This window comes from Equus asinus, chromosome 26 (genome assembly GCF_041296235.1).
Source record: "Equus asinus isolate D_3611 breed Donkey chromosome 26, EquAss-T2T_v2, whole genome shotgun sequence".
In the NCBI taxonomy this organism is placed as follows: Eukaryota; Metazoa; Chordata; class Mammalia; order Perissodactyla; family Equidae; genus Equus; species Equus asinus.
Genome location: NC_091815.1, coordinates 15,469,647 through 15,495,825, shown reverse-complemented (window position 1 = coordinate 15,495,825; position 26,179 = coordinate 15,469,647). Strand labels below are relative to the sequence as shown.

The following is a 26,179-nucleotide window of genomic DNA, read 5'->3' as shown; positions in this document are numbered from 1 at the left end:
TGGTGGCTTGAGCTTCTTCCAGGGTTGGCTGTCCTTGGGGAGGACCCTGACCCTGGTGAGAAGACCCCAGGCTGTGCTCACTACCTCCTTCTGCTGCTCACCAGGGCAAGACAGAGATGTCACAGCAGGACGCCACTGGCCTCACAGTGGCAGATTGGGCCTCACTTCCTGCCTCCTCCTTTGCTGGCTGACATGCGCTGGGCCTTTTACAATCAAAGAAATCTAGGAAAAGCTGCTCACCATATGTCCCCTCTGGAGAGCTGCAGACAGCTGAACGTGCTGAAGGTTCTGAGAAGTCCTGCAAGAGGATCCAGCCAGAACTTGAGCCCAAGAGGTGAGGTGGGCGGCCTGCTGCCCTGCCTCGTGCGGGGTGCTCCCTGGCCCAGTGCTGGGTGCTCTGTGGAGACGGCAGCTGGGCCGGGTCTCCACCCCGCCTTCTCCTGCCTGCCCTGGAAACCCAGCGTGTGTGCACACACGTGTGTGCAACAGAGAAAGGATAAAGGGTGATCAGAAGCCGAAATGCCACGTGAAGGCTTGGTGGGCTGTCTACCTTTTAATGGGATTGTGAGATGAGACATGAGTGTTTACTGTTTGCAGGCGGACCGGGAGGAAAATCCAATCAGACAACAGTGCCTCGTTTTCTGGGACTCAGAGTACCCTCCGTGAGGGCGGCCGGCGGCTCCAGCCTGCAGCCGCTTCACGGGGCAGAGGCTGGAACACCCACCAGCAGGCCACGTCCTGACGAGTCAGCAGGCCCGCGCTGAGCTCCTGCATGTGCCAGGTGCTGTGCTGTCACAGAGTTGGAGGAGGATGGGGAGGGCCAGCACCCCCACCCCCCCAGACCGTTAGTTACTAGCACCTGAGGAGGCCTGTGGTGTGCTCACTCCCGCCGGGTCCCGGGGCTGCCAGCTCTGCCGTCTCCATCCTGGTGGTTGGGAGGGTCCTCTCTCTGGGGTCGGGTGGAATCAGGACAGGCTGCAGGGCAGTGGGGCTCTCCTGCCGTCTCGGGCCCAGCGTGTGGCTCGGCAGCTGCAGCCTCAGCAAACTGCGCACCACCTGTCCGCTCGGAGACTTGAGAAGAGAAGACGCACTGGAGACCTGTCGCCTGTCCCACCGCAGCCAGGGCGGGGCTGGTGACCCCAAGTGGCCGAGACTGAGGGCTTGTGTGCAGGTGGTTTATTGTGGGGAGGTGATCCCGGGGAATGGGAGTGGCCCACTGGGAAGGGTAAACCGCTGTGGACGACTGGGGCTCTTTTCTTCTGGGGACCCGCTGAGGCGTGTGTGGAACACACGTGGGAGTTGCCCGCCTGAGACACAAGAGGAGGGAAGATTTATCTGCCGGTGTGTTGTCAGGATTGCTGGTATCTTAACTCCCCCGCACTTCAAGGGTGGGCATGCACCCAAATGGACGAGGGGTTTCCCGGCCCCCCGCAGGTGGCAGAAGCAGAGGGCCCGAGAGCAGAGAGCAAGTGACAGGGAGCCATGGAGGCAGGCGCTGCCAGCCCCTCCTGCCCGCAGCTGAGAGACGGGGCAGGGCCATGCCCAAGATATCACTGGGATTCTTGATGCCTGGAACTCTCTCTTCTTGATAGCACACTTTGAAATGTGGGGTCCGTGAAAGCCCACTGGGCTCCAGGGACCACGCATGGCATTGCAAACCTGGCTTTGTTGTGATGCGTCCGTGACATCTCCCTTCACTCATTCACTCACTCACCCATTCATTCATTCAGCAAACTCTTACAGAGCGCCTTCTGTGGGCCAGGCTCCAGGCTGTGCTGCAGGACAAGGCAAGCAGCCCTTGTCCTTGTCCTAGCTCTTGAGAGCCTCATGGTCTAAGGCAGAGGCCAGCAAACTTGTCTGTAAAGGGGCAGGTGGTAAACATGTGGCCTTGTGGGCCACGTCGTTGGTCGATGTTGTGGCAGGAAGCAGCCACAGGCGGTATGGGAACGAATGGGCGTGGCTGTGTTCCCATAAGACAGTCTTCACCAAAATGAGTGACAGGCTGGACTGGGCCTGTGAGCCAGGGTGCTGACCTGCGGTCAGTGTCTGTGGAGACACACGGCCCAAGGTTCAGAAAGCCCAGAAGATAGTGCCATTAATCCACCCAGGGAAATCACGAAAGGCTTCACAGAAGAGCTGTCACGAGAGCCAGGTCTTGGAGGATGAGTAGGAGTTTGCTGGATGGAAAAGTAGGGGAGAGGCTCTCTGGACAGAGGCAGCTGGGCCTGAGAAAGCGCCTGTGTGCATGGTTCTGAAATGAGTCTCCCGGTAAGTCGTGGGGTGTGAAAGCTGAATGTCGCAAGAGGAAAGTGACACTCGCAATTAATGGAAATGAAGGCAAGATTCTCCAGGAAGTATTTTTCAGATAAGACAAGCAATGGGCAGTTTTAACAGCACAGCGGGGTGGGAGGGGAAAACCACCTCTTCTTTCTGTGTTGGAACCTCTCCCCTGGGCCTAACCCCCGGAGCGCTGGGGCCTCTGATGCACGTGCAGGGCTGGTCTGGAGGGTCTGCTCTAGACAGGGGTGGCAGGGCCCTCAGAACCCGACTCCGCTTTGCTGCCTGCCTCGGACACCCTGATGGGCATGGCCACTCAGGCTGGTGTCAGGGACAAAGATTCTTTGCTCGGTCAGACTTTAGTCAGGCTCCTGAAACTTCTCCAGGCCCATCTGTGCATTTCCTTGTAAAATCCAGTTTTAGCAAGAACTCCCCACCCTCGATATCTGATCAGGTCCTCATGCCCCTCCCCCGAGGGGAGGTCTGACCCCTGGCCTGCCTTCTGCAAGAACCCTTTTAGGTCAGCTCAGCCAGAGTCCCCCTTGATGTTTCCTCTTAGTAATTTTCCATCCACTGACCCCCACCTGCTCCTTGGCTGTAAACCCCACCTTCTCGTGTGTGTTTGGAGTGGAGCCCCATCTCTCTCCCCATTGTAAAAAACTCCTACACTGTCACATTCGTCCCGAATAAAGTGTGCCTTACCCTCTTTGACAATGGGCATTAAATATTTTCTTATTTAGCATCAGCGAGGGCCCTGCAGGGCCCCCAGGGCTGGAATCATCTGGAGTGTGTGCCCCCAGGGAGGCCACGTCGGGGTGGTCGGTGGGAGGGTTGGCCTGGACAGCGCACGTCGTCAGCAGAGTGTGCTGGGAGGGGCACTCTGCCGGCCGGCCTGCCTGCCCAGCTCCAGGGTCTCCAGCCACGTGTGGGTCCCGCCCCTCAGGGCTCCCTGGCCCTGTGGCACCTGGAGGACTGGGGCTGCCCTCTGTGGCTGAGGGCCAGGAGCTCTCCCCTGACCTTGTGCAGAGGAGGGTCAGCATTTCCCCTGCTCCTCAGGGAAGCCAGCTGGGCCAGTGAAGGGGCTGCCAGACGCCTGGCGAGGTGGCCCCCAGCTGCAGGGCTGGCGCCTAGGTCTGTGGACAGGAGCTCCTTGCCTCTGGATTGCCGGTTTCTGAATTCTGAATCGCTGTTCTGGATTTTTACTGAAACCCCCTCTCTCCCCACCTCCCAAGGAGGTGGGTTTGGAGTGTGTGGTTGGTGAAGGGGGCAGGCCGGCGTCTGTGGGCACAAAGCTGCTGCAGAGCAAAGGCCACCCAGCCTGCTCGAGTGCAACTCTCAGCTCTCTTGCCGGTGCAGCAGGGGCGGCTGGCCAGCGCTGAGGTCCTGAGCGGGCTGGGCTGTCCCTGCGGTCATTTGCAGGTCGGCTAGGTGGCTTTGTTAGTCTTCACCTTTGATCTTCTTCCATGCCTGGGCCCTCAGCGGGGTCCCCAGGGCCACCATGGCTCTGCTCCACACGTGTCTTCCCTGCCAACTGGCCTGGACTTGTTATCTGGACAAAGGCAGAGTGTGCCTTGACGGGCGCACTGTCACAAGGCCAGGCTGGACAGGAGACTTCGGCTCCTGATGGGTCAGAAGGCAAGGGGCCTGCAGGCAGGGAGGGATGAGGAACTGTGGCCATTTTTGTAGTCAGTCTACCGCAGGTGAACTGCTATGCAGCAGATACTGGGGGCTGAGCTGCTTCCTGGATGAGGCTGTGTGGGCAGTGTAGGCAGAACCTTCCGTTGGAATTGCCATCCTCTTCTCAAGGTCTTGCTGAGCCTGCCCTCTCATGGCATAGTCTTCACAGGCCCTGGCTTGCGGAGATCTTGCCTGGACCCCAGGAATCTTCTGGAAAGAAGATGTTGGCAGGAGGCAGCTTCCATTTCCTCTTCCTCTCCCCAGCCTCTGCTGTGGGGTCCGCCGTGGGGCCTTCCCATCCAGGCTGCCTTGGCTGTGTCTGGTGAGTAGATTCTCCCCACACCTGCCGGGAGGCGCTGCCACGTGCGAGGCCCTCCCTCTGGCTGGGCACGGGTGTGTGCTTTGCACACATCACCTGGCTCAATTCTCATGGCAATCCTGGGAGGGCGTCCTCATTAGCCGCTTGTTCAAATGAGGAACTGGGGCTCAGAGAGGTTAAGCAACTTGCCCGAGTTCTCCCAGCTGGTGCGTGGCAGAGCGAGGGATCAAATTCAGCTTGGACCGACCATTGAATACAGCACAATTTCTTCCCCCATCCCACAGATTGGAAGACCAAGACCCTCCCAGTCAAGTGACAGACTCCCCCTTCTCCAGCCCTGCAGTGGTCTGGCAGATCAATGCTCAAGTTTCTTATTTTTTCCCTTCAAGTTTCCATCTGTTCACGCAGCAACCGAATTTATGCGTGTTCAGGCACCATCTGTGACTGCAGCCCCGTTTCCAAATCTGAAACACTTTTCCTTTTTGTCCTTAGCATGCGTGGTGGTGTGGTGGTCCTCAATAAATAACTCATCTTGGCTTGCCAAAGTTGCAGGGGCCTCCATGGGAATTTTTCTCCAAGGAGGGAGGGGGGAAGCATGGTTTTTGCTAAACTGGAATTTTGTTTTTCTGACGTGGGCTATTTCTCCTGGTTGACATTTCAGTGGGCTCCCATCTGCTGGCTGCATTTCAAGCTGTCTCTTTGTTGACAGCAGACGTTGCACACCATGGCTAAGTTCCTGCACGCGTGTGTGTGCGTGTGCGTCAGTGTGCACCTGCGTGCCCACATTTCATGTCTTTGAAAGCTCTTCCTCTCATCGCCCCTCACCTGGAGACCACAGTGGCCACAGTCACACGACGAGGGCCTTGGGGAGAGACTGTCTGGCTTGAAGGATGGAGGAAGTGGTGGCTCTGTGGGCTTTGCAGCTTCCAGAATCTTCCCAGAGTTCTGAGAGGCCAGGAGCGGGGTCTTCGCCTCCTTTAACTCAGTGGCCCCAGAAATGTTTCATTTCAGAGTCCAAGAATTGAACTTAGAAACCTCTCTGTCTCCCCAATCCTTTCCTGAACTGCCTAATAATTTTCTGACTATACCATGGCCAGGTTAATTTCCTTTATTTTTTAGCTCTTTTCTTATGATGTCCTGTTCCAAAAGCTTCTGTGGATAATGTCCTTCATCAGCATGACATTCAAGGCTGGTCCCCTCCAGCCCCTGCTAGGTCCTCTCGATGCCTTTGCGTGCCCCAAATCTCTGCCTGCTGGGGCCTCCCCATCTTCTCAAACCCTGCCTGCTCTCTCCTGTCCCTGAGAATCCAAACTGTGGCATTCTCTCTGAGAGCTGGTCCTGGGTGACTCCTCTCGTGCCAGTGGCTGATGTGTGCTGGGTGCCTGAGGAAGCCCGGGCGCAGAGTCGAGTGAGCACGTGGCTTGGCCAACTCGCCTTCCCGGCAGGTGGGGATTACACATAGGGAAGAGGCTATGGTGTCCAGACCCTGAGCTGTGAGGTGGGGCATGAGATTCCTTCCTCAGAGGCGTGAGTAGATCAAATGCCACAGTCCCCACAGAGAGCTCGTGGGCGAGCGTTCTCTGTGCTGCCTTCTGGACTGGGGACCAAACGGAGGGGACAGGACACAAAGAAAGCCACACAGAGGCTTTTCAGCACGGTGACCTTCTGCAGGTGTCAGCTCCAGAGGGCACGGAGGACTGCCCCTTGGAGGGGAGGGGACACTTTGACATCCCCAGGTGATTCCTGGTGTGGGCGAGCTGCAAACTCCAGCTGATCAAGATAGAGCTTTTCTGTGAGAAAAATTACTTATATTGTACAACTTTCTAAAAAGTTATTTTTATATTAGTAAGTGTTATAAATATTATTATATTTATGTTTTTAAAAGTATGCTTTTTGGTGAGGAAGATTGGCCCTGAGCTAACCTCTGTTACCAATTTTCCTCTTTTTTTTTTCTCTCCCCAAAGCCTCAGTACATAGCTGTATATTCTAGCTGTGCGTCCTTCTAGTTCTGCTATGTGGGACACCACTTTATGTGGCTTGATGAGCGGTGCGAGGTCTATGCCCAGGATCGGAACCAGTGAAACCCTGGGCCGCCGAAGTGGAGCACATGAACTTAACCGCTCAGCCACGGGCCGGGCCCTCTGAATATTATTAACTACCTGAGTCACACAGACAGTGTGTATTACTTCTCACCCTGAGTCCTCCTTCCTAAGGCAACTGCTCTGCCTTCGGGATCTCCTTCCCACCTTCTCGCAGCCGCTGTGGTTTTGATGTCGTGTATGTGCTACCCCACAAGCTGGGACCCCTGAGGGACTAGTGGGCACTCACTGGGGGTCCACGCTCTGCCAGACCGCATGCTAACCGATCCACGTGGACCATTTCATCCTGTTCTCACGACATCTCCTGGAGGCAGCCTCATCTTCTGGATGGCAGACCTGAGGTTTCGGGAGACAGGCGATCTGCTCAAGAGCACACAGCTGGTCCAGGGTGCTCAAAGACCCCAGGGCAGACAGTCTGCCCCAGAGGTCCCCCTGCTCCTCCCAACACCCTGCCAATGGCTGGGGGACATAGACTTCCCTGCGATCCGTTTCAGACGGACGAGGAAGCTCAGGGTAGAAAGATGAGCTGACTGGCCCGATATCTGACTGCTCACCAAATTCCGTGAGCTCTGAATCAGAAGCTTCCCAGATTCCCCTTTCCTCCAACGCACTCTTGGCAGGGAACGTACCCCCTTCCCCGGCCCTTCTCCAAGCTTTGGCCTGGCATTCAAGGCTCCTCATACAGAGCAGCAGAGTGCAAAGTCTAAAGGCACTAGCTATAAAATCAGAAAGACCTGGGTGAGGAGGGCTCCCAGCTCTGTGACTCTGGGCAGGGCCGTTCTTGCTGCCTGGAATACTTCACTCCCATCCTGCCCTTGGAGGCAAACTCCTACTTGTCTTCCGAGGCCCAGATGTCAGGCATCTCTTCCTCTGGGAAGCCTCCGAGATTTCTTCAGGCATTCCCTCCTGTATGCTCCATGGGCCCCAGGCATGGCCCGTGCTCCTCTCTCCGGCGTGCTCCCACGGTCAGAGGCTGTGTCTTGGCCTTCTAGGGGCCCATAGGGTAGGCTGCAGCAAACGCTGATCACCGTCTTGTAGCGGCAGGAGCCCCCCAACCCCCGCCCACTTGCCCACAGTGGGGTTCATCGGCAGATCCCAGCACCCCTTCCGCCGGCCCTCAGCACAGACACCCGCCTGCCCTCCAGCCAACCCTATCCTGCGGCAGTGGACCGGAGAGCATCAGATGTTCCTGCCCACCACCGGCCAGGCCCTGCAGGGGCACGACTCAGGGAGGAAGGTCAAGACATGTAATTTCTTTTAATTGGAAACAAATGAGCCGTGGTCCCCCAGCTGGTCAGTGTTGTCGGCCATGCCCTGCCAGCTGGAGGCTCAGCTGTGGCTGTCTGTGGAGGGGCTGCCTGCTGGGTGCTGTCCGGCCTCCAGTGCCCGGGAGGCCCATCTGCCAGGCCCGCAGCCGGGCCATTGGGTGGGGCCTCTGCCGCCGAGAAAGAGCAGGGCTGGGCCCCAGGGTAGGACAGGCTGTGGTGCTGTCCCTGCCCTTCCGTCTCCCTTCTGTCATTGCCCTGTGCCTTGTGCTGGTCCCTTCCTGGAGCCCCTCCTTGGTCTGATGGCCAGACCTTCATAATATGGACTCAGGCATCTCACTGTGGCCCCCCTTGCAGGGCGACAATGCTCCGAGGGCCGCCTTTGGCCCCATGTCTCCCTTGCTGAACCACAGCAGTGCACACAGGATCCAGAGACCCCCACCACTCACAGGACAAAGGGGGAAGTGCCCGCATCTGCAGGAGCCTGCCCCTTGGAGCGAGACATCCGGCCCTGTCCTGGTGGGGCCGAGCCACCTCGGGTTTGTCGTCCCTCTTCCCTGAGTCTCAGATCTCTTATTCACCATGTGGGGACAACAGTAACAGTTGTCTGGCTTGTCGTGAGCAACATAATGATCTAACACAAGCGGGGAAGGCTTCCGCAGTCAGTTGGTACCCAGGACGCGCGCCCACCGTGTCCTGAGCGGGGCCTGTGAGGCCAGCGCGCTGTGCATTGTTCCTGCTGGCGGCCTGATATCGTACCGGGGACAGTCAACAAGGAACCCCCGACACGATTCCCCACGTCAGGCCACGTCCACGTGGGGCCGGGAGGGGCCAGAACAGCGCTGTCAGGACGGGGGCGGGGGAGGGGCTCAGGGAGTGGCCCGTCATGGCCTCATGGGGCAGGTTCACGTCTTCCAAATGGGTTTCCAGCGTCTCCCCGGGGCACGCTGTCTGGGTCCTTTCCCGGTGGTGGGACGGGTGGTAACAGGTTCTGGACATCACTGGGCCGTGAGGTGGGGCCTGGCCTGCCACACCACTGCCTGATGGGGAGGGGAGGGGCCTCGGTACAGGGCCCAGCACTCTCTACTCTGCCGGCGTCTCCCCCCAGGAAGTGACAGCTCATAGCCCCAGAACCTGAAGATTTCAGAATCTAGGACGTTGGTCCTCAAACGGCCCCAGGAGGATCAGCTCCAGCCCTCTGGGGGTTTTTGAGAGGAAGAGGCAGGGTTTCAGATCCAGGGGAACTGGAGTTGGTCTCATCTTCTCATTGAGGCTCGGTTTACCCCTGAGTATGATGAGGGGGTTGGGCCAGACATTTGCTAAGAACCTCTTCATCTGTGACATGCTTATGTTCATAAAAAGCACTATTAAAAAAAAGAAAGAAAGGAACATGATAAAGCCTCGTCATTATCATTTTCCAAGTTTTCTGTGTGTTTTTTCATCAGAAGACAAAATATGATTAGACTGTGTGTTGGGCTAATTGTTCCCCAAACAGAATTTACACATTTGAGTATGTTGGTGAGGGACGCAAAGGGAAGGAGGCGGTGGGGAGCCGGGGCTGACTCCTCCCCGGGAGGGGTCTGCTGGGGGCCTGGGGCCGGGCGCTGCCTGGGTAGCAGGTGCCCTGCGTGGGCTATGCTTTCCCTGGGTCTGGATGGCTGAAGGTCGAGGTTGTGGGTCCCATGGTTCCATTCCAGCATTCATTCATTCACACTCCTTCATCTAGAGATGTGAGCAGAGCTCAGCCCAAGCTGGGCCCAGAGCTGGGTGCTGGGGACACGGTGGTTGGGGGACAGCTGTGGTCCCTGCCCCTGCAGAGCCCATGGGCTAGCTGGAGAGACAGGCACGACACCAGGAAATTGCAGCTCCATGAGGGGGTGCTGGGATGGGAGAGGCTTCATGGGGCAGGGGAGGCTCAGGGGAGGGGTGGGGGGGGGCAGGGGAGGCTAGCCCCCAAGCACTGGGTGAGGGGTGAGGGAGGTGCCAGGCCGTGAGGAGAGGCACCAGCACTTTGGGAAGAGAGGGGGCGTGTGTGGAGGCCAGGGCAGGAGCAGCTGGCCCCGGGGGCTGTGAGCGCATGTCAGGCCCTGGTATCAGGCGCTGAGAGCGCTGGGGTGAGTTGTGGGCGGGCTGGAGAGGCGGCAGGCGCAGGCCAGGTCCCGCCTGTGCTGGGTGAGAAGTGTGGGGCCAGGAGTGATGGAAGCACCTCTAGGCTGTGTTTAGGGCTTTGGGCCCTCCCCTGATGGGCTGTCAGGTCAGCAGAGGATGTATACCCCGCTGCTGGCCCCAGGGAGGGCCGCCCGCTGTCTACCTTAGGCCAAGTTGCACCCCAAATTCTTATGTTTCATACTTAGAGGCCAGATTGTGGAAGAGGCTGGCTGGTGCTCCTGGGAGTGACCTGGCCCCGAGGACAGAGCTGTGGGTGCCACGGAGAGCCTTGAGTCCAACTCCCCGGGTATGAATGGGGAAAATGAAACCTAGGCAGATGAGAGGGGTGGAGAATTGTGGCCGTCACCCAGTGATGTGGCAACAGAACCCATGGCCATGGTCTCTGGGCTCACGGTGTCCCCTTTCCTCAGAGCACTGGACAGTGACCAGCACCCTCTGATGTGGCATGGCTGCTGCAGGCAGCTGTGACAGAGCGTGCTGAGAAAGGGGAGTGCCACCCTCTCTGGTCCCAGGTACAGGAAATGGACACGGGCCGCAGCTGCAGGAGCTGCCGACGACAGGTGCTGCACCAGAGGAGGCAGAGGCGAGCGGCAGGTGCCCTCAGGCCCCTCGGTAGGGGGGTGAGGGGTGGGGAGGGGGGAGTAAGCCCAGGAGAGAGGCTTGGGATGGATGGTAAGGCCTCGGAACAGCTGACTGAACAGCTGAGCCAGGGGAGCTCGGAGATGGGGAAGTGCCTGGAAGGGGCAGGGGCTGTCTGCCAGGCTGGGCTGTTGCCCTCCCGTTAATGCTGTCCCACCACCCCGCAGGGGCTGACATGAAGGAGGGCCAACAGATGCACTCAAATATGGTTTGGTTCAAAGAATGAGCTAATTAGGCATTTATGCCCATGGTTGCGAGTCCAGAGTTTCCTCTCTTTTTGGCATGTAATCCAGGAACATTATTGGAGACGGTTTCCAGAGGAGCATCCAGGAAGCTGGGAAGCGATAGAACAGATGGTCCCATTGTGAAATCTGGCCTTTCCCTCCCGCCTTGTGGGTGAGTGTGGCAGGATTAGACCCAGCAGGGCTCACTTGGGTGCCTCACCAGGCAGAGCACAGCGCCCCTCGCAGCCTGGGGCCTCCCAGAAGTTCAGGCTGGACGGGCCTGTGCCATTGTAGGATGGGGCATCCGGGGCCCAAGGTCACATAATGGACAGCCGCTCAGTGACTTCTGCACCACAAACAGCAGCCTCCTGGCCCCTCCACAGGCAAGAGTCCTCTGTTCAGGCCCATGGCCCTGCCACTGCCCAGGACCGGGGGATGGAGTGTCCGGCTTGCTATCCTCACACAGGTAAGGCTCACAGCAGAGTATCTGGTCCCAGGCTGAGGGAGGGTGGGAGCCATGGCTTCGGGTCTAGAGGATTCCCAGGGGCCCTGGGTCTGACCCAGCCCCCATTTCCTTCCCTGCTCGCTGGCTGCTGTCTCCTTTCCGGTCTCTCTCCTCTGCCCCCATTGCCGCCTCCCCTCTTTCTGCATCTCTCCCTCGCTCCCTCTCTTTTGCCTTGTCTGTCTTTCTGCTCTTCTCCAGAGGGAGTTTCAGGCCAATTAAGGCCCATCTTCTCTCTGAAGCTTTCCTCCACCTCCTAGCCTGGCCTCCAAGCCGTCTGCCCTTCGCCCTCCATCCTCCTCCCGTCCAGCCCTGGGGCCCTCATGCTCCACTCCCAAAGGCTCCAGCCACCGTGCCGTTTCTGCTTTCAGCCTTTGCTCACTGCCATCCCACGCTCTCCACCCAGAATGCTCCCCACCACCATCACCTGTCCAGTCCTCCCACCACCGCAGCCCACCCCTTGCTTCCTGGCCCCTTGGGCAGGCGCAGTGCTCAAGGCTGCTCAGGGCGGGGCTTGCGGTGCCTGCCCACCTGTCCCTGCCTCACCAGAGAAGAACAGTAATTCCCTACACAAAGACGCTCCCCGACGAGACGGGGCTTGGGTGCCACCGTTAAAATAATGCCTGCTGCCTTTGCACACAGACTGCACAAGCCCAGAGGCAAGCGCTCAGCGTGCCTTGGCCTAGAGCTGAGGGGCTCCGGGGAGTTGCGCTGGCTGATATGGGAGCATGTCAAGGGTGAGCCTCGTTCCCTCTGCTGCGGCTCACCGCCGACCCTGTGCTGCTCAGGGGACCCCAGCCCCTCACATGATACGCTCTGTCCCTGCCACGTGGCCCACTGTGCAGGGCCTCCGTCAGCTTGGAGTCCGCAGAGACCACCCTGGCTTTCTGTGCCTGGGGTCTCTGCACGAATGACATAGCACTCAAGCAACCGCCAACATGAATTTCAGCTGCCCTGGAGGGGGCCAGCCGCTCTCTGAGGCGCCTTCAAGGGCCTGGCGGAGGCTGTGTGGCTGCACCGGGCACCTGGGGCCTTTGACTGGGAGCTCTGCAGGTGCGTCCTACCATCAAATAAGACCTGTCTGGCCATCTTGCAACGTGGTGGCAGACAGACAGAGCTCCGTTTTATTTACATCGACATTCAAGGATGCAGGATGCTGAGCGCCAGGGGCAGCACGGTCATCACTGGGCCAGCCTTGCTGAGATCTTGCTGAGACCTGCCAGCGGCCAGGGAAGCAGATCCTGGGAGGCTGCTGGGCTGCAGGAGTCTCCCCCTGCAGCTTGGGGTGGAGGGGCAGCCTGGAGGGCTCCCAGGCCGTGCTCTGCTTCGCAGGGCAGCTCGTGTCCTCCGGGGGCCACGGGTTCCTGTTGTTGCCTGGTGCCCTACAGGGCCTGCGGTGTAGGTGGGGATGTTTAGCTGCCCCTCTGGTTCTGGGGACTATGGGGCTGGATGGGAAGGTGGTGTCGCCATTTACCCACCTGTTCAGGGCTGCTGGCCTCCTGCACACAGCAGAGGGACTGAGGCCTGGAGTGGGCAAGGGTCCAGCCAGCAAGCTGGGAGAGCTGGACTGGATGGATGGTGGCCTGGTGACTGCTCAGCAAGGGTGCCACACTGGAACGCTTGCTATTTTTCTAGAATTAGCCATGGGGTGGCTGGGAGTGTGAGGATGAACAGATCTGAGGATGGGCGAGCAGGGCTGTGGCCACTCAGTCTGTCACTGGACTTGCACACTGTCTGCTGGAGGGGCCAGCGCACAGGCGGAAGGAGTGGGGGAGGGGCCTGATGGGCACTGGGGGCCACTGATCAGGCCTCCTGACACCCAGTGCTGAGGGCCGCACCAGGGGGCAGGTGTTTAGGGGCCCAGGTGGGCAGTCAGGGGCCTGCTCTGCATCCTGCGTCTGTGCTCTCCACAGCCAGGCCTTGGCCAAACTGCTTGTCTGCGCCAGCCCCCTCCTGACCTGTGACCTGGCAGCGCCAATAATTGTGTCTGAGAGAGCGTGAGGGCAGTGCCTGGCGCACAGGGAGCTGCCCTAACTGGCCATTGTTCCCGTTATTAACATATCATGGAGGGTCCTGCTGGGGAGCGAGGGAGCTGTGACTGTGGTGACAGCAGCTCGCACTGGGAGACTGGTGACCTGCCTCGGCCTGTCTCCACCCTTAGCACAGGAGGAGGAACACTGCCTGCAGCTTGACTGGAGTGGGTTAGAGTGTAAACCCTTCCTGCTGGGCTGGGCTGGGCGCTCTCGGAAAGGGCCCCTCTGGAGCTGTCTGGAGGTGAGAGACCATCCTGGGAGGAAGAGCGAGGTGCCCCCCCAGGGCCTCCCTGATAGGGCGTGACAGGCTCACGTGCGGGGCCAGGCAGCTTCTGGAGCCTCTTCCCCTGGGGGTGGGGGGAGGCAGGGGGAGGCCTGAGGAGGGCAGGCTCCTCTTTGGCCCAGAGCTGCCCCACCCTGGGCTCGTTGGTGGGGTGAGGCTGTCAGAGGCCCCTCTCAGCCAGGAGGAGGAGGGTTGGCAAGCTGGCCAGTTCAGAGCAAAGTGTCTTGGGAAATCCGGGAGAGCTGAGGCCCCCAGTGAGAACAGGCAGGCGCTCAGCCAGCAGGATCTGTATTCAGGCCGCACAGCCCTTAGACACTCCATCTTAGCATTTCTGAATTAATCTACTTTATCTTGCAGGACGGGGGAAAGTGGAAGGAGAGTCTGATAGCGCAGGCCGACAGCGGCCCTGGAAGGCTTCTCCCTTGAGGCCCGCGCTCTGGCGGCAGCGACACGGCCTGAGGATGAGCACGCACGGAGGGGGCTGGCTCGGCCTCGGCGCCCAGTGGGTGCGGCGGAGCAGGGCAGGATGCCGGCCTCAGCACTCTGCCTCCCGTTCCAGGCTGTGTGGCAGCCCAGTGGGCAGGGGGCTTCCCCACGGTGAACCTGGAACCCAGAGAGGTTAGGCAAGCTGTGCAAGGCCAGCGGAGGGATGCCGGCCTTCAGAGTCGTGGCTGCACCGTTTCCCCTCAGGGCTGTGTGTGTGAGGCAGTGAATCACCCGCGGGACGCGGAAGGAGCAGCGTGCGCTCCTGCTTCTGTCTCCCAGGGTGAGGGACACGCTCCCCTCCTCCCCTTCATCTCCCGGGACGGGTTTGCTGCGTGGGAGGAAGAGCGTGGGCTCAGTTTATGGCGTGGTTTTGCTGGGATTGTCTCCTGCTGGCGAGAGGAGCCGGCGGCAGGCGTGGATTTCTGCTCGCCCTGTGTCCGGAGGCCAGGCCAACTTCCGACGACTGCTTGTACGGATAATATGGCTGCTGTGGCGAGGCCATGGGGCTGTCCTGTGGGACGGGTCTCCTGTCCGTCGGTTCCCCGCACCCCCCGCCCCCAGTCCCGGTCCCAACTGACAGCTCCTTGAGGGCGGGGCCTGTGTCTGATTCATCCTAACCCCAGGCCAAGCCCTCAGCGTGCGGCAGACCTGACCCCCATAGCTCCTTGGCATGCGCCGTCCCCCGCCCACCCAGTCCTCTCTCCCGCGGGCCTTGTCCTAGTAGGTGTGGGCTTGGCCTGCAGGGTGCAGGGCAGCCCATGAGTGCTGGGGAGGCAGTGCCCCAGGAGCCAAGGATGGACTGGAGCCGGTCTGTGCGCCCTCCAGCCTGCTCCCCGACAGGGGTCAACTAGGACCCGTTCTGACCATCTCTCTGGCAGCCCTCAGCAGCAAGCCACTTATCACCACACTGCTCTGGCTGTCCGTCCCCTCCTGTCTGCGTCTCCACTCCCACGGCAGTGCTTCCCAGGGTCACCTCCCTCATGACCTGCTTGCGTCCCCATCCTCAACCTCGGGGTCTGGTCTGTGGAAGCTGCTGAATGCTGGGGATGAATGCACAACTCCATGGATGGGCATCATGCAGAAGCCCGCTCTGGGGGCAGGTGAAGGAGGTCCCGTCCTGACCACGAGGTGCTCTGCAGCCTGGGAGGCTCCCTAGCCAGCTCTCGTGGATGGTCGCGCACAGATGCAGAGGAGTCTTCTCGCCATTCCCAGCAGCCATGGTGTTTGGCTTCAACTGGTCTCCATCTCTTCTCCCCACTCTCTCCTTTCCTCCCTTCTTTCCTCTTTCCTGCCTTCTCTTTTCCCTTCCTTTCTTTTTCCTTTCCCATCTTCCCTCTTTCCTTTCTCTTAAAGAACAGGGAAAGAAAAGAACCACAGCAATACGTTTTGAGAGGGTCTAGATTCTGGCGCTGCACGACAGGGTTCTGTCTGGAGTCCTGTGGCTCTTCAGGGCTTTGTCTGACCAACAGCTTCCCTGATTGTGCCCGGATTCACGGCTGTGCAGGTCCTAACCCAGGTGCTGGGACCAGAGAACAGAACACTTGTGGGGGTGGGCAGAGCCTGGAGCTTGGGCCTGAGGCCTCAGCAAAGCGCTTGGGCCTCTGGAGCCTGCCTGTTTCTCCTCCACCCCCAAAGCTTCCTTTCTCCCATGTGCATGTCCTCCACACCTGGACGGTGCTGGAGACCTCACGGCTGGAGGTCTTGGCGCGCAAGGGTCTGTTCAGTTTCATTCCCAGAGGCTGGCACCGCGTCTGCCTGTGCTGGGTGCTCAGCAAGTGGGTTCCCCTGGGCGATGTGTGCACACTTCCTGGGGGAACTCCAGCTCCCTCTTTTCTGGGAGAATCATTTGTCCCAGAGAAAAAGTGCACTCTCTGACGACAGCCCGAGGGGCCAAATGGGACTTATATATGGCTGCAGCCTGTCAGGGGTCAGCAGCCTGGTGTAGATCTCCCTAAGCCCGTCAGGGAAGCCGTGCATAATTAAATATCATTAAATGGACTCAGACGCGTCCAACTTCATCACCACTTGTTGAACCTGAGTAATTGCCTTGGCTTGGCAGGAGGAGGCGGTCCCGGGGAGAGGCTGCCAGGGCCCTGCCTTGGCGCAGCCCTCGCTGGTGCTTCTGGCCTGAACACTCCACAGGTGGGAGAGGGCCCCAGACAGGTCCTGGGAAGGCTGCAGGCCTGGGAGCTTCCTCCTCCCAGCCTCTGGGCCTGCGGGCTGGGTAATGGCTACCTTGCTATAGGTCCCAGGAAGCCTGGCTAAGGTGGGCTCCGAACCCAGGCTGAGCCGCTTCCCAAGCCCACAGCCTGTTAGGGCTCCCATGGTCTCCAGATGGGGAGGGTGGGGAGACTGATTGAGGCCCCCACAGATGTGCTGGGCTTGGAGTCCACCAGCCCCCCAGCTTTGCAGGAAGCAAGAACTGGCCAGACCACTCCAGGGTGTGCAGACAGGGGGCCCTGCTGTCCTGAGGGAGCGCCTGGCCCCTAGGCCACAGTGTGGGGCCACAGGCAGGCACCGGGGACTGGAGGATGGCAGGACTCCCTTCTTCCCTGGCTAAAGGAGCAGGCAGCACTGTGCTGACAGGGCCTGCGTGGGAGAGGTGTTGAAACTTACGAGTATTTCCTGCAGATGCCTCCAATTCCACCGTGTGAGATGCAGTCCTGGGGGTTAGTCGCGTTCTTGTTCAGGTTTCTCATAAAACGCACGTCTCCCAGGGCACGTGCAGAGTGCAGTGCTGTCTTATCTCTCCCTCCATGGTGTGTCCCTCCCGGGGCAGACACTGACGTTTCATCTCAGCACCAGGGTGCCCAGGGCCTGGTTCCTCCAGGATGCTTGTTGAATGAATGAGTGATTGGCACATTCAGGGCCCGTGGGACTCGGGTTCATGGGTCACGGAGGGAGGAGGGCGCTGGCACAGGCTCCCTGACTTCACAGAGCCCCTGTGGGCTGAAACAACTTGGCTTCCACCCAGACCCCTTTGGAGGGAGAAACAGTGATCACAGACCAATGCTTCCGCTTCCAGTGTGCTCTTCCACTTTCTGGGGTCATTTCCATCCCTTCCTCATTCTAGGAATTGTCCGGTGCAGAGGAGTGCGGGGGCTGCTCCAGGGCAGGACACACACAGGTGCCAACAGGGGTGCAGGGAGTGGACACGTAGGCAGGCAGCCGCCTTGGGGTAAAATGCTGGTGCTCTGAGAGTCCACAGTGAAGGCTTGGCTTTACAAGAAGCTGCGTGAAAGTCATGATTGCTATTTCAGCGGTCAGATCTTGGGGTGCAGGAGACAGTGGTCAGAAGGTCAAAGGGCGCATTCTATGGCCTCGCTTCCCCTTCCACCTACCAACGGGCCACCCCAGACCTGTTCCCCCATCCCTGGGGAGGTGAGAGGAGGAAGCTGCAGACTCGGGGGCTCTGAGTCCTTGGCCACCCTGGCCCATCCACACCCTGCGGAGACTCCCTGGGCCTCTCAGCCAGGGGAGCCCTCCCCTCCCCCAGGCATTTCTCTCTCCGTTCCCCGCTTCAGCACATCCCAGGTTGGCGCCTGCTGTGCGCAGGCTCTGGAGCACGGCTCCACCTTGGTGCTCACCTGTTTCTTGCATCTACGTGGCTGGAGCTAAGTGATTTTGTCTGCAAAATCCTGCAGAAATTCCAAGAGAGAGGCAGGGAGAGAGGCCAAGAAACAGAGTCGTGTGGAAGCAGGGGAGCCTGCCTGCAGGCTGTTCCAGAGGTCCCTGCGGCCCCGTCCAGGAGCTGTGCTTGCTTGCACAGGAGCACCCAAGGCTGCAGCCGCAGGAACCACGGAGGCCTGGGGACATGCAGGGAGCACCACCCAGGAAGGGGAGGAGGTGGGAGGCGTGCCAGGTGGCTCTGGGCCAGTCCCATGGCTGCCCCTCCAGGGAAGGCAGGTGCAAGGGCCCGAAGCTTCTGTCTTGAGGCTCAGGATTGCTTGTGTGTGTGTGTGAGAGAGAGTCGTGAGTGCTTGTACCTGTGTGTGTGTCCACGTGTCTCTGCTTATTCCTGTGTGTGTTTCTGCATGAATCTGTGTTGCCTGCTCCCAAAAGACTGAGGGCAGCCGCTCCCATGTCCCCCAGGAAGTTGTCTTTCTCCCCTCAGCCTTGCTAATTTATCTTTCCCACCAACCAACTCTAGCCCTGACCTATAGGGGGAGGCGTATCCCATGGGGGCTCTTCTGTCCCCCTGGGAGGCCCGACACTCCGTTCCGCAGAAGCCAGTCTTGTTAGCCGAGGGTGGGTAGCCTCTGAAAGGCCAGAGGCGGGAGTGGAGGTGCGATCCTGCGTCCTGGGTGCCAGACCCCAGTCAGCCCCCTGCCTCTCCCCTGCTGACCCTCCTGACCCCGTGGAATGCGGACTGTGAGGACCAGATCCAAGACGACAAAGGTTAAGCCCCAGAACCAAGTCAGGAACAGAGAGGATCCGCTGGAATGTGTGTTTGGTCCTTTCAGCGACAGCACACAAATGTCTCGAGCTTGTCCTGGTGAAGAATAAATCCTGAGTGCTTTTATAGTTGCATCTGGAGCGGGAGACAAAAGTTGGAGTGGACCCAGGTTCTGGGAAATTCAGCCTGCACGGAAGAGCATGCCACATGGCCCCACTTTATTATTGTTGTTATTAATAGTAGTAATAACAGCAATTATTAACGATAATAGCTACAGCAACGCTGACATTTGCTGAGGGCTTACTGTGCGTCAGTCACGGAGCCATGCCCGTCACCGTGATCCACTATTTCCTCTCGTCCTTGTGACATCCCCGTTTTATCAATGAGAAAATGGAGCTACCCTCAGGAGCCAGCGTGTGCTGCGGCGGCACAGCACGGGCCTGGCGGTCAGGTTTGCCGTTTAGGCTGAGTTGTGCCACCAACGCATCCCGTGAACCAGGCCGGTCGTTTTGGCCGGTTCTCCCCGAGCGCCCCTCCCTGCCCTGGTGCAGATGGCCCCCGCCCACCGGGAGGCCCAGGCCCGGGGCGCTGCTCGCGTGCCAGCTGCTCGCCAGGCGGGCGGGCCAGCGCTGCGGGAGGTGGCGTTTATCCTCACTGGCCTTGTCTCCCAGATGCGGATGGGTGGCGTCCCCTCTGGCGGCTCTAAACCCGGCTGAGCGCGGCCGTGCCCCTGGAGCTGAGCAGCGGCAGGCGCTGGGGTCACGCCGCGTTTGCGGAGGGCGTGGCGCTGCCGCGTGAGGTCACAGGAGGCTGAGGCCTGAGGGACGTTGTCGGCCTGCCCGCCTTTGGAAATCGAGATCGGGGTGAAATTCCCAATCTGTCGCAAGCCTTTCCTATTTTGTTCGTGCAGGCTCAGGGTGGAAGCCGTGCTCGTGGAGGGGCCGCTGGGACCCGCTCGGTTCCCTGCGGGGATGCGCGGGCCGCCCCGGCTGCCCGTGGACGCGCCGCTCCGCTCAGGATGCGCAGCCACGTGCTCCGGGCAGGGCGCTCGTTTGAGCTGAGAAGGCCGCCTGAGAACTACCGCCCTGTGGTGGCACGGGGACCTCGTCCGCTCCGACCCCAATGACCTCGTGGGTTGGGTCTCCCTCTCTCCTCCTCGCTCGGTCCCTTTCTCTGCTTTTCTTTCAGAAGCTGGCTTCTTTCTTCTGCTTGTCGGTTCCTGTCTGTGTGTCTGTCTGTCCCCTGGTGGCCTGCCTCTCTGTGTCCATCTGACCAGCATCTGTCTCTCTCTGTCTTGACCCTCTCCCACCTTCTCCTTCCGCCTCCCTCTCTTCTGTTTGTTCTGTTCACTTAACCAACCCTCGCAGCCCTCTTGGTGTCCAGCCCGGCTCTCTGCACTTCACAGATGTCAGCTCCCGACGTCCTCACAAGAGGCCAGCGAGGCGAGTATGCTATTGTTTTCATTTTACAGCTGTGGAAACTGAGGCACAGAAAGGGAAGTGACTTGATGAACATCACATGGCGAGGGAGTGGCGGAGCTGGGATTTGAAGATCTCCCATCTGTGCTGTTTTCCCCGGTGTCTTGAGAACAAACAGCCCTGAGTGATGAAATCTCCGGGGCACCTGGCTGTGCGGACTCGAGGCCACTGGCCCTCCCGGCCCTCCAGACCCTCTGCCCGCCTCGCTCTGGGTGTCCCCGTCCACAGGCTGGGCTCCAGCCTCAGCATCTCGGGTTCCAAGTGGCCTTTGCGGGTTTGGGGGGTGGGGGCGGGGCGGCAGCAGGCTGACAGGAGAGACTCACCCCGCGCCTGCCAGCTCTGAGGTAAATGTGTGTGGGGTGGAGGACCCCGCCTGCCCCGGGCCGACCTTCTCAGGCCCAGGCCCAGAGAGGGTGTCCTGCTCCCCTGCCCCCAGCAGAGGAGCCCCCAGGACGTCTTAACCCTGGACAAGCCGTGTGGCTGGCTTTCGATCTCCTAAAAGCCTCTCGTAAACTTCTGGGCTGTGAGGCAACCCGCGGGGGCTCAGCAGGCCCACCTGGTGCAGTGGCGGTTTGCCAGTGATGCATCTTTTGCGGTAGGAGCTATAAATCCCCACTGAAAGATGAGAAATTAAGGCCTGGAGAGGCGAAGCGGTTTCCTCAAGGTCGTCCCTCTAACAAGCGCTGGGCTGCTCGTGCGGTCCGGGCCTGCCCTGCTCCAGCTCTGAGTGAGCCCACTTAGTCGCATGCCAGGGGCCTCTGCGGCACGGGCCAGTAGGAGGCCAGATTAATCGCTATGACAAGTGATCTCCAAACCTCTGTGGCTGAACACAATAAAAAGTCACTCACGACTTCCAGAATAAACGACCATGAGTGTCCTGGTCAGGTAGCTCTCCTGGGCGCTGTCCTCCCAGCGGTGACTCGGGGACCCGGGCTCCTTCCACACTGTGGCTCTGCCATCACCTCGGGCCTCGGGTTCCTCCGCTGGATTCTGTCTGTCTACCAGCAGACGAGGGAAGAGTGCTGGGCTCTGAGTGGCCTTTCCTTGGCCCGGGCCTGGCGGTAGAGCCCACGTCTACCACACTCCATTGGCCAGAATTCAGACACCAGCTACGAAGAAAGCTGGGAACTACAGTGTCGTTTTGCACCCAGGAAGGAAAGAAGTGGTTTGGCAAACCACCAGCCAGTCTCTCTTGTACGAGGCTCCAGTCTGTGTTTCCAGTCTCAGCTCCTATGACTTCTTGGCCACCATCTGCTAAGAGGATTGTATGATTTGTTCACAATTTTTCTTTCTCTAACCATCGTTGCGTGGCTCATCCTGGGCAGGTGTACTTCCCGGCCCTGCTGACTTTGGGACCAGCCATGTGACTTGCTGTAACCCGTGGAGTATGGGCAGACGCAGGGTGTGTCTGTGCACTGGGGCGCTTTCACTGTGGCCGTGTGGTTCGGCTTGGCCTCTTGCACGCCTGCGTTGCACCTTGAGAAGGGTATGTTGCTCCTGTGGCCTGGATCCTGGCAGGAGAGGCATGTGAGCAGACCTGAACTGGACCCACAGGCTGGAGCAGAGATGCTCAGCCAACTTGCAAACCTGTGAGCAGGAAACTAAAGCTTATGGTTGTAGGCTGCTGCTGCTTTGGGGTTGTTTGTTACACAGCACTCTTGTGTCCTAGCTGAACTGTATAGCTTACTGCCATGATGGAGAGATGCCCACATACCCTGAGCCACCCCACTCTCCCACGCTCCATGAAGACTTGCTTCTGGCCCTCCTTAAAAGCCTTTCTTCTTGATCCCTCCAGAGGCCAGGCCAGGGGCAGACCCTTCCACAGAGCGTCTCTTACTGTCCCCAGTCCTTGGGCATTCAGAAGAAGCAGAGGCTACTGGCTCCTCAGTTCAGTTCTTGTCCACAGTTTTCCTGGTCATCCTGTTTTCCCCACCACCTGGAGAGTGGTGCTTTTGAAGGCAGGAGCCACGCTAATTCCCTCTTTCCTCTAGCCACTGCTCCTGTGTCCTCCACACAGTTGACAGTCAGACAGTGTTTGCTAAACTGGATTGATTTGCATGTCTGTCCCTGTTAATGGGAGGTCCGTAGGGCACATCGAGTGCTGGCAGGCATCCCTGAGAGTGCCGGCCGTGCTTGGTGCTCAGATGATGGGTCTGCCACTGCCTGTGAGGACGAGGGGCTGCGCCGCCTCCTGCGCTCTCGGCTGGAGGCCTAGGCTCAGCACGGGGCCATCCGTCTCCCTCCCCGAGCCCTTGGTGTCCGAAGCCTGGGTCAGGAGGGAAAGCGGCAACCTCACATCTTGGCCCGCACATGCCTTGGGGAAGCCAGTGGACTTCGTCAGCAATGGCCCCGGCTGCCAGCATAATCCGACTGTGGTCCTCAGAGCACCGTCTGCAGCTCGGGTCCTGTCCTGCACTGGAGGGAGATCGTTTGCATCATGATGCTTGGGGATGCTCACTGTTGGTGTCTGTGAGCCAGGTGACAGGGCCATCTCTGGGTTAGTCGTACTCCTCCCAAAGTGGGTGGCGGGCGAGTCTTGGACAGGCCTGTACAGTAGTGGCCACCCCGGCCGCACCAGGCCCTGCCCAGCTAAAGCTGTGGGTGTGTGCGTGTACCGGCCGTGTGGACCAAAGCTGGGTCACTGCCCTGGCAGGCACGAGGTCAGGGCAGCAGCACAGTTAAGCCTCGTCTGCTCTGCATCCTCCTAAAGTCAGGGCTCGCTTGTTTTCTCTGTGCAAAGAAAGAGATGAGCAACACAAACAGCTGTAGTGGGGGATTCTGGTTGCATTAATTGTCTACTGCTGTGTAGCAAATTACCCCAAGGTTAATGGCATAAAAAACAATGAATGTTTCTTATCCTCGAGGTTTCTGTGGGTCAAGAATTCAGTGTGGCTTGGCCAGCTGGTTCTGGCTCAGGTCTCTCACGAGGTCGTCGTCCTCTGAAGCCTCCGCAGTGGCTCACCCGCAGCACTGGCTGGTGCTGGAGCTGCAGGAGGTCTCGGTTCTAGCCCCCCAGTCTGCTGCCGTGTCCTCCCGACCTCAGATCAAGCGACACAAGGGAACGAGAGAAAGCCAGGCAGACGCTACCCTATTTATGACCAGGCCTTGGCCATCGTACAGCGTGTGGTACCTCTACCACATTCTGTCCCTTAGAAGTGAGTAACAAAGGACGGCCCACATTTATGGAGAGGAGTTAGACTTCACTTTTTTTTTTTTTGTGGAAGATTAGCCCTGAGCTAACATCCACACCAGTCCTCCTCTTTTTGCTGAGGAAGACTGGCCCTGAGCTAACATCTGTGCCTATCTTCCTTTACTTTATATGTGGGGCACCTGCCACAGCATGGCTTGACACGTGGTGCTAGGTCCACACCTGGGATCTGAACTGGTGAACCCTGGGCCGCCCAAACGGAACGTGTAAACTCAACCGCTGCACCACCAGGCCAGCCCTTAGACTTCACTTTTTGAAGGAAGGAGGTCAAAGTATTTGTGAATAGATTTAAAAACCACCATACAGATGAAAAAAAGAACAAATAGCCTTCAGGGTCTGCGCTCTTCCATCCTAACCTGTTACACCTTCTCCTTTTCTGTCTCTAATCTAGAACAGAGGGGCCCCAGGCCCAGATGGAGCCTTGGGCAGCAAAGGACAGCCCACTGACACGGACCAGCTGAGGCAGGAAAGGGACAAGACACTCGAGAGAGAGTCTCCACAGCAAGTACTGGGTTGAGGGACCCAGCAAGGCCGTGCCGGGCCAAGATGCTGGACGAGGTGTGTGTGTGGGTGAGCTGGAGGTGGTTGGCAGGAAAAGCACCCATCCCGGCTGAGCCCATGCTCCTGGGGCTGCGGGGACAAGGAGACAGTGCCCGGCTGGCCCGGCCTTCAGGAGCCTGGAGGTGCTCGGGGCCGGCGCCTTCAGTCAACACTCCAGGACACCGGGCCCCGGGGAAGCAGGCGCGTACTCGAGGTCACAGGTGCGATGGAGGGGGTGGGATCCCCGCTGTGTCTCCACCCCACAACACTGCCTTTCCAGTGAATTGCCTGTGAGGAGCCACGCCTGGCAAAGACGGAAAAGGAAAAGGCTGTTATCGATGGAGCAGGAGGGGTCCAGGCTGGAGGCTGGAGGGAAGTCACCACGGGCCCGGACGGTCAAGATGGCTTCCTCCTTCCAGTAAGAGGATGCATGAGGAACATGCATAAGGGGGAAGGGGCGGTGGGACAGTGGAAGTCAGTAGAATAAGTCAGTCCACACAAGACAGACTGATGAGCTGACTTTCTAAATCAAAAAAAAAAAAAAAAAAAAAAGCAGTAAATACACAAGAAATACTGGCCCTGGAAACAAACCGTGCCTGTTTACTGGACTAAGGCACACACAGATGTGCTGTGTAAATGGCAGTGAAATATGCTAATAGCCAAGCCTGGCGTTAATCACGGGGCCAATGATTCTCGCTGTGCTGCCATCGCGTGAGCGTTTTCTAGAGTGTCCTGTGCTCTCGGCTGGCCGGGGGCTGGGGGAGGGCCCCAGACCTCGCGCTGTGCCTGGCCCAAGTGGTGACAAACTGGGAGTCTTCAGGGAGGCAGCAGATGACCAAGTGGAAAGCAGTGCAGAATTGTTCAAGTGGCGGTAGCTCAGTTCCTGCCTTGATGGGTTTTCCCGGGAATCTGCCGTGGGCGGTGGCAGTCTTCGGAATGACAGGGGCCAGAGGCAGGACCTGCCCAGGCTGGTCTAATCAGAAAGGGCACTGGTGGGACGGATGCAGGGGTAGCCCGGGACCCTGTGGGGCTGGGCGTACAGCCAGCCTCACGAGGTGGGACTGAGCAAGGCAGCTGCTGCCCCCGCCTTTCCTTCTCTCTTGCCTCTGCTTCTCTCCCTGCAGTCTGGCCTTCTCTGCTCCACCTCTCCAAGGTGGGACATGCTGTGTCAGCCCTGTGTGCTCCCAGGCCCCGCACCAGCATCCCAGTCCCTGCTCCAGACTCACGGGAGGATCTGATTGGCTCGGCCCCTCCCTGGCGTGTGATCTCCAGTGTGCAGTCAGCTGGGACCAGGGGGCACGTCCCTGCATCCTGGGCTTTCCCAGGTCCCATCTCTGCTTTGGCACTGTTCCCAGACAACGTGTGGAGCAGACACCCTAGGAGGGGGCTGCTGCCGGTGCTTGTGGTTGATGGAACTCTCGAATGCGGTGTTTCCCCAGCTGAGCCAGGCAGCTTCCCCTTCTGCATTCTCCACGCCTGCGCACTGACTGCGCCCGTGGAGGAGGGCCCTGCTCCCTGGATCTCCCCCTGCCAGGGCTGCAGGAGACTCCCCGGAGGTGTGTGGTCGGGGTGGGCTGTGGGAACCCTGAGGCACCCGGCTGAGCTGCGGGCGTCAAGCCTCTGTCTTCCCAGGTTTGCTTCTCCCTCTTTTCCAGTCTAGTTGGAACATTAGCTGAGTGTCTGCTGTGTGCAACAAGCTCAGGAAAGAGGATCGGGTGGGACAGATCAGTGGAGGGGGCAGGTCCCAGCGACGCAGGCAGGGCCGGGCCCACCGCCTCAGTCCCTCCTCCTGGCCTGTGAGGTAGCCCCCCAGGCTGCTTTGCCCCATACTCCGGGGTGTGGGAAGTTTCCGCGTCATGGCCCCCCGCAGGACGGCTTCCCTCCCCCTCTCCCTTGCCCCCCAGGGCTTTGTAAGAGTCGCGTGGGACAGTGTGCATGAAAGCTCTAATTAAGAGTAAAGGATTACATGAGTGTATTTTTCAGTCAAAACCATAAAAGAAACCTTCCCTAAGGTTGGCCCAAGTGCTCCTGCTGATGTGGGAGGAAGCTGGGTCTGGGGGCTGCATCCTCCTCCCTGGCACGGAGTGCGTGCGAGCTTTTGGGGTGCTGAGGAAGGTGGGCCTTGAGGACCGGGCTGAGAGAGCTGGCTTTGATCCTGTTGGCAGTGCTGTGTTGACAACAGTCTTCTGGGAGGGGACCAGCCCACGCAGAGCTGGGGTCCCACGTCCTTTCTCGGGGCTCTGAGTCAGTTCTCAGGACACCGTGTGGCGGCTCCCAGTGGGCGTGCCGGTTGTGCATCCGAGTGTGCCACGGGGCATATGCTGCTCTCACGGCCCCTCTCCCCTCCACGGGCCGCAGTCCTGGACACGCTGGGAGAGCTTCTCCTGGCAGCAGGGCGGGGGGCTGTGCAGCCTCCCCCGCCGAGTGGCTTTGCCGCATCCTTGCACACTCCTCCCCCAGACCCCACGCTTCACACCGCCTCCGCCTCTCGGCACTCCTCCTCTCTTCCTCGTTCAGGGCGCTGGGTTTTGGTGCTTGTTGCCCGCAGTGGCAAAGGGCAAGGAATGACAGGTACCACCAAGGC

General features: G+C 59.4%; 1 long non-coding RNA gene across 1 annotated transcript; it reads left to right on the top strand.

The window, feature by feature from the left end:
* Positions 1-645: 645 nt before the first annotated feature.
* On the top strand, positions 646-20,704 carry LOC139042135 (uncharacterized). Its single transcript, XR_011498382.1, has 6 exons — positions 646-781; positions 9,992-10,092; positions 10,217-10,400; positions 10,739-10,841; positions 11,053-11,135; positions 19,841-20,704. It is a non-coding gene; the product is annotated as an uncharacterized lncRNA (long non-coding RNA).
* Positions 20,705-26,179: the final 5,475 nt, after the last annotated feature.